This window comes from Bubalus kerabau, chromosome 3 (genome assembly GCF_029407905.1).
Source record: "Bubalus kerabau isolate K-KA32 ecotype Philippines breed swamp buffalo chromosome 3, PCC_UOA_SB_1v2, whole genome shotgun sequence".
NCBI lineage: Eukaryota > Metazoa > Chordata > Mammalia > Artiodactyla > Bovidae > Bubalus > Bubalus kerabau.
The window spans coordinates 114,560,043-114,571,773 of NC_073626.1; the positions used below are offsets into that span (position 1 = coordinate 114,560,043).

The 11,731-nt window shown below is 41.2% G+C and overlaps 1 protein-coding gene across 1 annotated transcript in view; it reads right to left on the minus strand.

Moving 5' to 3' along the window:
• Nucleotides 1–11,316, minus strand: part of THSD7B (thrombospondin type 1 domain containing 7B) — a 1,243,680-nt gene extending 1,232,364 nt beyond the window's left edge. The window contains exon 1 of the mRNA XM_055572703.1: nucleotides 9,964–11,316. The gene's annotated coding sequence lies outside the window, so the exon portion shown is untranslated. The remainder of the gene's footprint in view (nucleotides 1–9,963) is intronic.
• Nucleotides 11,317–11,731: the final 415 nt, after the last annotated feature.

Genomic DNA, 11,731 nt, shown 5'->3' on the forward strand with positions numbered 1-11,731 from the left:
GAAAAACAATGTCAAAAGAATTAGAATAAAAGCCACACACTAGGAGAAAAAAATTCCAAAAGACACACCTGATAAAGGGCTATGATCCAAAATATACAAATAACTCTTAAAATTCAACAATAACAACCTAGTTAAAAATGGACTGATGACCATAACAGATCAGTTAAGTTCAGTCACTCAGTCATGACCAGCTCTTTGGGACCCCATGAACCACAGCACACCAGGCCTCCCTGTCCATCACCAACTCCTGGAGTTTACACAAACTCATGTCCATTGAGTCAGTGATGCCCTCCACCCTTCTCATCCTCTACCATCCCCTTCTCCTCCTGCCCTCAGTCTTTCCCAGCATCAGGATCTTTTCAAATGAGTCAGTTCTTTGCATCAGGTGGCCAAAGTATTGGAGTTTCAGCTTCAGCATCAGTCCTTCCAATAAATATTCAGGACTGATCTCCTTTAGGATGGACTGGTTGGATCTCCTTGGTGTCCAAGGGACTCTCAAGAGTCTTCTCCAACACCACAGTTAAAAAGTATCAATTCTTTGGCACTTAGCTTTCTTTATAGTCCAACTCTCACATGCATACATGACTACTGGAAAAACCATACCTTTGACTAGATGGAACTTTGTTGGCAAAGTAATGTCTCTGCTTTTGAATATGCTGTCTAGATTGGTCATAACTTTCCTTCCAAGGAGCAAGCATCTTTTAATTTAATGGCTGCAGTCACCATCTGCAGTGATTTTGGAGCCCAAGAAAATAAAGTCTGTCACTGTTTCCACTGTTTCCCCATCTATTTGCCATGAAGTGATGGGAGCAGATGCCATGATCTTAGTTTTCTGAATGCTTAGTTTTAAGCCAATCTTTTCACTCTCCTCTTTCACTTTCATCAAGAGGCTCTTTAGTTCTTCTTCACTTTCTGCCATAAGGGTGGTGTCATCTGCATATCTGAGGTTATCGATATTTCTCCCAGCAATCTTGATTCCAGCTTGTGCTTCTTCCAGTCCAGCATTTCTCATGATGTACTCTGCATATAAGTTAAATAAGCAGGGTGACAATATATAGCCTTGATGTACTCCTTTTCCTATTTGGAAGCAGTCTGTTGTTCCATGTCCAGTTCTAACTATAACAGATACCTTACCAAATAAGTTACATAGGTGGCAAATAAGCATATGAAAAGGTTCTTCACATCATATGTCATCAAGGAAACACAAACAATAAGAGATACCATTATCTGTTTGAATGATCAAAATTGAGAATACTGGTAACACCAATGCTGATAAAGATGTGGAGCAGCAGGAACTCTCACACATTGCTGATAGGAATGAAAAATGGTACAGTTCCTTTGGAAGATAGTTTGGTGGCTTGTTTTAAAATGAAACATACTCTTACCATACAATTCAGCAATCACACTTTGGTAATCACCCAAAGGAGGTAAAATGTCCACAGAAAAACCTTCACACAGATGTTTACAGCAGTTTTTTTCATAATTGTCAAAATTTGGAAGTAACCAAGATATTCTTCGCTGGGTAAATGGATAATGAAACTGTGGAACATACAGATAAGGATTATCATTCACCACTAAAAAGTTAGTGATCGAGCCATGAAAAGGCATGGAGAAACCTTAAATGCTTACTACAGAGTGAAAGAAGCCAAAATGAAAAGGCTACATACTATAGCCAACTACATGACGTTCTGGAGAAAACAAAACTATGGAGACACTGCCAAGCCTGGGAGGAAGGGGGAGGGATGAGTAGGAATAACAGAGAGGATTTTGGCAGGAGTGAAAATACTCTATATGATTTTATAATATGCACACAAGTCACTATATATTAGTTTAAAACCAGAGAAGGGACAACAAGAGTGAACTCTAATGTGAACTATAGACTTTGGGTCAATATAATTTGTCAATGTAGGTTCATCAGTTGTAACCACTGTACCACACTGGTGGGGCACGTTGATGACGGAGGTTGGCATGTGAGCGGGCAGAGGAGTAAATGAAAAGTCTCTGGACCGTCCCCTCAATTTTGCCGTGAACCCATAGTTGCTCTAAAAAAAATTAGGACTTGTCAAAAAAAAAATCCTATGAAATGTCTTTTGGGTATCTGAGTTACTGACGAAACTCGCAAGTAGGGTTTTGCATTCAAAGTGATTCTTTATAAAAGTATGTAAAGATGTAAGCGTCTGACAACTTCGTTATGTCTGCTAATATAGTCCTGTCAAAGCATTTACATTTTGAAATATGTATTAATTTATTATATATTACTTATCTTTTATATTTTCTCCTTATTACAGGCAAGGTATGGATTTTTTAATGCATACCAGCAGGTAGATGAGATATCTATGAAATTTATTTCAGGGTGGTGAAGGGGTCATTAGAAATATTTTCTATAAAAAGAGACAGAATTGTTAAAGTGAGAAGTCTCTCATCTAGATTATAGCTTCAAAACCAGCTCACAGATATTGCCTTTAATCGCAAACGGGTCACCCCCAAATCCTAATGATAATTCTTCTGAAAAACGATGAAAGTAAAGGGCATCATTCATGCAGCAATAACAGTAGCTACAAAACAATATTAAAAGATGACTGACGTTTATTAGCAAGAGTCACCAATGCAAGGAAATGTAGATAAGAATCTCATCTCTCTTAACAGTGTATGGCTGCAAGTCATTAAGGTGAGGGATTTGTCAATTTTCTGCCTATTTGCTCCTCCACTGAGTCTGTCCTACAGTGTTAATGTCATTTTAATGTTGCTTTTACTCTATAAATTTTGCAGGATAAAATTTTATTTAGTTATCACTTTTCAAACTAACTGCTATAATTAAAGGGAATCATATATTTAAAGAAACCGGCTTACTTGTAGAGACTGGAACACAAGCAGCCACTAAGGTAAATGCTGTTGTTTAATGCAGAAGTTCCATGTAATGATTCTGTAAAAATAACCTTTTGAAGCTGGGTTTTAAATGCAGAGTAACATCTTTCAATGACCTAATACATTATAACAGTTTAAAGAAAAGCTGCTTCAACCATTTCTCTTTACAAGGTATAAGATAAAAGATCCTAATATGTAGCTGGCAAGAGAAATACCTGATCAATCCAGCAGTTATTTGGGTTACAGAATCAGATGGACTTGTCAGCTGAATTATTAACTCTTTTCACTGGATTGACTGATGCTTTAATGATTTGCCAATGTGGGCAGTGGGGTCCAATCCTCCCAGCACCCTCCAATCATGCCACCAGGTACAGCACCACGACTGACTTGAGAGCAGGGTCTGGGTTTCTCAAGACGCCTCCAACCTGCTTCAGAAGGTACAGGCTTTCAATTAAAATGTTGACTCTTAGGCTCACCAAAGGCTGTACCTGACTTCCTGGAATCTGGGTCCAGGATCCTGCATTTTAATCTACTTTCTAGGTGCTTCCCAAACTCTCAGAGAAATACCAGTGACATGACTTGCTGGGGTCCCTGTTCCCAGGACCACATTATGACTTGTCTTCTCTGCTCACTTGCTTTTGTAGGCCACTTCTTTCATAAAAAAGTAAAATGTTAATCTTATGACTGCTGCTGCTGGTGCTGCTAAGTCACTTCAGTCGTGTCCGACTCTGTGTGACCCCATAGACGGCAGCCCACCAGGCTCCCCCGTCCCTGGGATTCTCCAGGCAAGAACACTGGAGTGGGCTTCTATTTCCTTCTCCAACGCATGAAAGTGAAAAGTGAAAGTGAAGTCACTCAGTCGTGTCCGACTCTTAGCGATCCCATGGACTGCAGCCTACCAGGCTCCTCCATCCATGGGATTTTCCAGGAAAGAGTACTGGAGTGGGGTGCCACTGCCTTCTCTAATTTTATGACTACATCAGTACAAAGATGACTATATTAATTATTTATTAAAATGCTTTCTCCAACCTGAAAGTTCATTTTTCTTTCTTTTTGCAAAAGAACATAAAATACTATCATGAGCCCTTAAAAATATTGTGGGCGCCAGGCCCTGTGTGTGCTCTTATGGATATATCAGCCCTACATGCCCCAATATCCTTTTAGTTCCTACAATCTGGGGGTGTTTTACCTTCACCTCCTATAAAATCTCCTAAAAAGATGTTGAGACCTACACCAGTTTGGGATAAGGGGGTGATTTAAAGAAATAAAAATGCAAGTTATCTTCTTAGAAGAGGGCATGGAGAGGGAATTATCAGAATATCCCAGGAAGCTTTTGAAATATGTATTCTCAACACTTTGGTTGAGGCAAGGGTGAAGAAGGTCGAGAACATCTCGACATCAAGGATCATGTTACTAATTAAACCCTATCTCTATTTGTGTGAATGATATTCTGCCAAGCACTATGCTAAGTGCTTCATACAGAATATCTCATTGTATCTTCCTACTAATTATACCCCCATTTAAGAGATAAAGACATACAGCAGACATTATTCTCAATGGTGAAAAATTGAAAGCATTTCCCCTAAGATCAGGAACAAGACAAGGGTGTCCACTTTCACCACCATTATTCAACACAGCAATCAGAGAAGAAAAAGGAATAAAATGAATCCAGATCAAAAAATAAGTAAAGCTCTCACTGTTTGCAGATGACATGATACTGTACATAGAAAATCCTCAAGATAGTAACAGAAAATCACTAGAGCTAATCAGTGAATTTAGCAAAGTTGCAGGATGCAAAATCAATACACAGAAATCACTTGCATTTCTATATACTAACAATGAAAAATCAGAAAGAGAAATTAAGGAATCAATCCCAGTCACCATTACAACAAAAAGAATTAAATATCTAGGAATAAACTTACCTAAAGAGACAAAAGAACTGTACACAGAAAATTATAAGACACTAATGAAAGAAATCAAAGATGACATAAACAAATGGAGAGATATTCCATGTTCCTGGGTAGGAAGAATCAATACTATGAAAATGACTATACTATCAAATGCAATCTACAGATTCAATGCAATCCCTATCAAATTACCAAAGACATTTTTCACAGCTAGAACAAAAAATTTCACAATTCATATGGAAACATAAAAGACCCCGAATAGCCAAAGCGGTCCTGAGAAAGAAGAATGGAGCTGGAAGAACAAAGCTACAGTCATCAAGACAGTATGGTACTAGCACAAAACAGAAATATAGATCAATGGAACAAGATAGAAAGCCCAGAAATAAACCCATGCACCAGTGGGTACCTTATTTTTGAGAAAGGAGGCAAGAATATACAATGGGGCAAAGTCAACCTCTTTAATAAATGGTGCTGAGAAAACTGGACAGCTACATGTAAAAGAATGAAATTAGAGCACTTCCTAACACCATACATAAAGATAAACTCAAAATGGATTAAAGACCTAAATGTAAGACCAGAAACTATAAAACTCTTAGAGGAAAACATAGGCAGAACATTCAATGACATAAAGCAAGATTCTCTATGACCCAACTCCTAGAGTAACGGAAATGAAAACAAAAGTAAACAAGTGGGACTTGATTAAACTTAAAAGCTTTTAGCAGCAAAGGAAACTATAAGCAAGGTGAAAAGACAACCCTAAGAATGGGAGAAAATAATAGCAAATGAAACACCTGACACAGGATTCATTTCCAAAATATACAAGCAGTTCATACAACTCAATGCCAGAAAAACAAACAACCCAATCAAAAAGTGGGAAAAAGACCTAAACAGACATTTTTCCTAAGAAGACATACAGATGGCTAACAAACACATGAAAAGATGCTTAACAATGCTCATTATTAGAGAAGTGAAATGAAAACTACAATGAGATATCACCTTACACTGGTGAGAATCAGTTCAGTTCACTCGCTCAGTCGTGTCCAACACTTTGCGACTGCAGCACGCCAGGCCTCCCTGTCCATCACGGACTCCCAGAGTTTACTCAAACGCATGGCCATTGAGTCAGTGACGCCATCCAACCATCTCATCCTCTGTTGTCCCCTTCTCCTCCTGCCCTCAGTCCTTCCCAGCATCAGGGTCTTTTCAAATGAGTCAGCTCTCTGTATCAGGTGGCGGAAGTATTGGAGTTTCAGCTTCAGCATCAGTCCTTCCAATGAATATTCAGGACTTATTTCCTTTAAGATGGACTGGTTGGATCTCCTTGGTGTCCAAGGGACTCTCAAGAGTCTTCTCCAACACCACAGTTCAAAAGCATCAATTTTTTGGTGCTCAGCTTTCTTTATAGTCCAACTCTCACATCCATACATGACTACAGGAAAAACCATACCTTTGACCTTTGTTGGCAAAGTAATGTCTCTGCTTTTTAATATGCTGTCTAGGTTGGTCATAACTTTTCTTCCAAGAAGCAAGCATCTTTTAATTTTATGGCTGCAGTCACCATCTGCAGTTATTTTGGAGCCCCCCAAAATAAAGTCTGTCACTCTTTCCACTGTTTCCCCATCTATTTGCCATGAAGTGATGGGAGCAGATGCCATGATCTTAGTTTTCTGAATGCTGAGTTTTAAGCCAACTTTTTCACGCTCCTCTTTCACTTTCATCAAGAGGCTTTTTAGTTCTTCTTCACTTTCTGCCATAAGGGTGGTATCATCTGCATATCTGAGGTTATTGATATTTCCCCTTTCAATCTTGATTCCAGCTTGTGCTTCATCCAGTCCAGCATTTCTCATGATGTACTCTGCATATAAGTTAAATCAGCAGCCTTGACATACTCCTTTCCCGATTTGGAACCACTGTTTTTTCCATGTCCAAGTCTAACTGTTGCTTCTTGACCTGCATACAGATTTCTCAGGAGGCAGGTCAGATGATCTGGTATTACATCTCTTGAAGAATTTTCCACAGTTTGTTATGATCCACACAGTCAAAAGCTTTGGTGTAGTCAATAAAGCAGAAGAAGATGTTTTTCTGGAAAGGCCATCATCAAAAAGTCTACAAGCAATAAATGCTGGAGAGGGTGTGGAGAAAGGGGAACACTCTTGCACTGTTGGTAGGAATGTAAATTGATACAGCCGGTATGGAAGATGGTATGGAGATTTCTTTAAAAACTAGGAACAAAACCACCATACAACCCAGCAATCCCACTCCTAGGCATATACCCTGAGGAAACCAAAATTGAAAAATACACATGTATCCCGTTGTTCATTGCAGCACTATTTACAATAGCTAGAACATGCAAGCAACCTAGATGTCCATAGACAGATGAATGGATAAAGAAGTGGTGGTACATATACACAATAGAATATTATTCAGCCATAAAAAGGAACACATTTGAGTCAGTTCTGATGCAGTGGATGAGCCTACAATCTATTATGCAGAGTGAAGTGAGTCAGAAAGAGAAAGATAAATATCATATTCTAACACATGTATACCAAATCTAGAAAAATAGTACTGAAGAATTTATTTACAGGGCAGCAGTGGAGAAACAGATATAGAGAATAGACTTATGGACATGGGGAAAGGGGAGGAGAGGATGAGATGTATGGAAAGAGTAACATGGAAACTTACATTACCATATGTAAAATAGATAGCTAATGGGAATTTGCTGTATGGCTCAGGAAACTCAAACAGGGGCTCTGTATCAACCTAGAGGGGTGGGAGGGTCCGGAGATGGGAGGGAGATTCAAAGGGAGGGGATATATGTATACATATGGCTGATTCATGTTGAGGTTGGACAGAAAACAACAAAAGCAATTATCCTTCAATAAAAAAATGTTAAAAAGGGAGAGATAAAGACACCAAGGCACAAAGAGGTGAAGTCTATGCCCAGACTTTGCCCAGTCACACACTGAGGAAAAAGTAGAGCTGAGATTTGAACTTGAATTTCTTAGATGTCTGAGCATCCATTCTTACCCTGTGCTCCCTGCTGACTGGCAGCTGTGCTTTGCTCCTTAGTCCCTGAGTCCACGTTGTGTTGTCTCTGACTGAGTCCTGCCATGGTGACCCACCCTCATCCTGAAGCCAGGGACTTCTCTTGATTTCACCTTCTACCCACAGGCCAGAGTCTCCACACACTGCAGCCCCAAACTGCCCCTCATGGTGCCCTACCCACCTGCCAGCCGGCAGCACCACCACCTCTTGTTGAACCTCCCTAATACAATACACCTGGAGAAGGCAATGGCACCCCACTCCAGTACTCTTGCCTGGAAAATCCCATAGACGGAGGAGCCTGGTAGGCTGCAGTCCATGGGGTCGCTAAGAGTCGGGAACGACTGAGCGACTTCACTTTCACTGTTCACATTCATGCATCGGAGAAGGAAATGGCAACCCACTCCAGTGTTCTTGCCTGGAGAATCTCAGGGACGGCGGAGCCTGGTGGGCTGCCATCTATGGGGTCACACAGAGTCGGACACGACTGAAGTGACTTAGCAGTAGCAATACCATACACCTGCCTAGATTTTTACTTAATTTATCACTTATTCATTCATTCAACTGACATTCAATATGTCTCTTTATACCATTCAATCTGGGAGGCACTAGAATACTGCAGTACCGAACTTGCCCCAAGATGCTCAGGTCCTGCTAGAGGGAAAGTACAGATAACTGTAGTATGACCTGTGAAGAGCCTTGGAAGAGGCCCAAGTCCAGGGATACTGAGATACTTGACCTGCCAATTCTGGCCTCTCTCCCACCACCTGGCCCAGTTGCAACTGCGCTCAAGCAGAGCCCTGCCCGAGATGCCTCTCCACGCCTGGTTTGGCCACAACTTGCCAAGCTGCACATTTTGGAAGTTGTAAAATGATCAGGCTGCTGAGTGTGTGGCCACATCTTAAAGGATTACCTCTCTCATTAGTCATCCTGCCTAGAAAAAGTGATCCTTTAAAATCTCATTTCACTGTTTACACAGGAATTTCACTATAACACTCCAGAGTGGAAATCCGTACATCTGTCATCTCCTCAAGGGGATTTACTGATATTTCATTAAGTACAAAAAGGCCTCATTATTAAAGTGATGTCACCTTTAATCATGTACACCTGACCCTAAAACCATCAGAGAAGGTTTTTCTCTATTTTAAAGTTCAATGGTTTAAGGTAGAATTAATATTTCATGTTAAAATTACATAAATAAAAATATTTTCTTTAAAGCTCTTCTATTGGGGGAACCTATAGCCTTTCCTGGAATCTCACTTGATAGCACATCTTCGTTTCTCCAGTTACACTGCCCCACTGAAGCCCCTTCAGGATATGTGCACAGTGTCCCTCTCCTTGGTGTTGCCCACAGCCCCTAGCACAGGAAACACTCCACAAGGCAAAGATGGCAAACTGCTGGCCCCTGGGCCAGATTTTGACATAAAAGCAGATTCTATAGTTGACACATTGTTTTTTAAAAGTTTTAGAATTAATTTCTCACCTTTAAAAATTTTCACAGAGGTCTCCAAGTTTTCTTGAAAGATATCAAAATCAACAACATGGGCCCTGAGCTCCCACTGCCTGTAACTCACTCAGGCCAAGAGATGCCCTCAGGTGGGTTTGGTGGGCTTCCTCACCACCCCCTGCTTAAACCTCTCCGGAGACCACCTTGCCCTGGAGGCGTCCATGTCTGTGGCCCCTACAATCAATTTTGGTTATAATGAATCATTGCAATAGCATGCTCTCCTTAAGACAAACCAGGTCACCCCAAAGCAAGAGAGTATTCCAGAATAAGAGAGACAAATGAGAAAAACTGAACAGGAACATGAAATAGGAGGTGAAAATAAAGCAGAGGAACCACCTGGTGAGAAAGGGTAGGAGGAGTCCAGTCTGCAGCAGAAACACCTACTTCTCTTTCCTTTTGGAAATGTACAAATGGGACAAGTTGGCTTTAAGGAGAGGGCTCAGGAGCAAGGCCAGAACTCCCTGAGGTCTGGGTACTGGAGGAACATCCACACAGCACCTTGTCTAACTTAGACCAAGGTGCTCCCCACTTCCAGGCAGATGTGGTCCTGCATGAGCCCCCACTGCACTGCAGTCAGACTGGCAGGAAGCCTCCAAAGCCTGCAGTTTGGATCTCACCAGCCCACCCACCAAAATGACTAACCTTATCCTTTCTCTTGGCCTTGGTGAAAGTTCTCAAATATCCTCATTTCCTTTCTGCACTGTGAAACATCGGCTGTGTCCCCCACAGCGGGCCTGAGGAGATGCTGGCTGGATGCGTTGGGCTCACAGACTGGTGTCAGTAATAGACACAGGGTCAAGGGTCATTACTGCTCTCTACAAAGCTGTAAAAATTTAGGAAGAATGAGGCTGAGGCCGTGTGAATATCATTCTGCCTAATTCAGCCTATTTCAGATGCACACAAAACAGCTTTTCACAAGACAGAAGATACACAGACACACTTTGAAACCTGTTCATTCTGTGGATTTTACTACGGAACGTTAAGAGTCAAGGCTATGTCCTTTAAAAATTAAAACTTTGGATGGCCAGGATATCTTAGAAAAACTGTAGAAATTGGCATCTGTGGCTTACCATTTCAACCCCCATGTTTTCCCCATACTGTCTCTACTCTTAAAATGTCCTCACCTGCCTTCCATCATCTATCAATTAAAGCAGGCAGTAAAGCAGCTATGTAATAACTTGTGCTGGCACTGTACCCAGCCTAACCTGAAAGACCATGCCCCAGCCGCAGGCAAAACTGCAGAGCATTTCAAAGACACTGTGCCAGCCAAACAAAGCATCTTCTGCATTCTGGATATATGCATCCTCAGATCCAACTCTACCCCTTCCTGCTCTACACCACATGGTCCACAGCCCTGAGGCTTTCCCAGGCCTCTACATTAGCTGTTCCATACTGTCCCACTAGTGTGAGGCTCTGATGGAAGACCGGAGAACAGGAGGGAGGGGAAAGATCAGGATGTTTCTCCTCATTTCTCTCTTGCTCAGGTTGCACCTCCTCTGCCATTCTAGCAACCAAAGGACAGGTTGCCATGGTTCCAATCTCCTTCAGATGACTGCAGACTCTGATAACGCTGCCTTCTCCACTGTACTTCTAGCCTAGGGAGAGTAGTTCCTTCCAGTTCTTGTAATCTCTGAGTTGGCATAGGTCTTAGCTCGGGTTGCCATAATGAAACATCATGAACACAGTGACATAAACAATAGAAATGTATTTCTTATGGTTCTGGAGGACGGAAAGTCCAAAATCAAAATACTGGTCAACTCAGTTCCTGGTGAAGGCTCTCTTCCTGGCTTGCACATGGCTGCCTTCTTGCTGTGGGTTCACAGGGACTTTCCTCTCCTAGGTGTGTGTAGAAAGAGAGAGAATAAGCGAACTCTGATGTCTCTTTTGATAAGGGCATTAATCCCATCATGAGGGCCCAATCCTTATGACCTCATCTAAACCTAATTGCCTCCCCAAGTCCCCATCTTGAAATACCATCACATTGGAGATTAGGTCTTTAACATATGAATTTTGGAGGGACACAATTCAGTCCATAGCATTGGATTTATCTTCTTAGCTACCCATCATCTGTGTAACCAATGTCTTATTAAATTCCCTTTCTGTAATACTTAGAGTGCTTTTTATTTCCCTAGTTGTTAGCTAACTTTAGACCAAATCATTCTATAGTCATGATATATACTGTGTATATATTGACATGGGGCTTCCCTGGTGGCTCAGACAGTAAGGAATTTGCCTGCAATGCAGGAGACACAGGTACAATCCTTGGGATATGATACATAACCTCTGTGACGTTGGCATGTTGGTACACTGCTCCTAGGGGAATAAGTGGATACAACATTTTTGAAAGGCAATTTGGTAAAATGAATAAAAACCTTGTAATTTTCATATCATTTATCCCAGAAATTCCAGA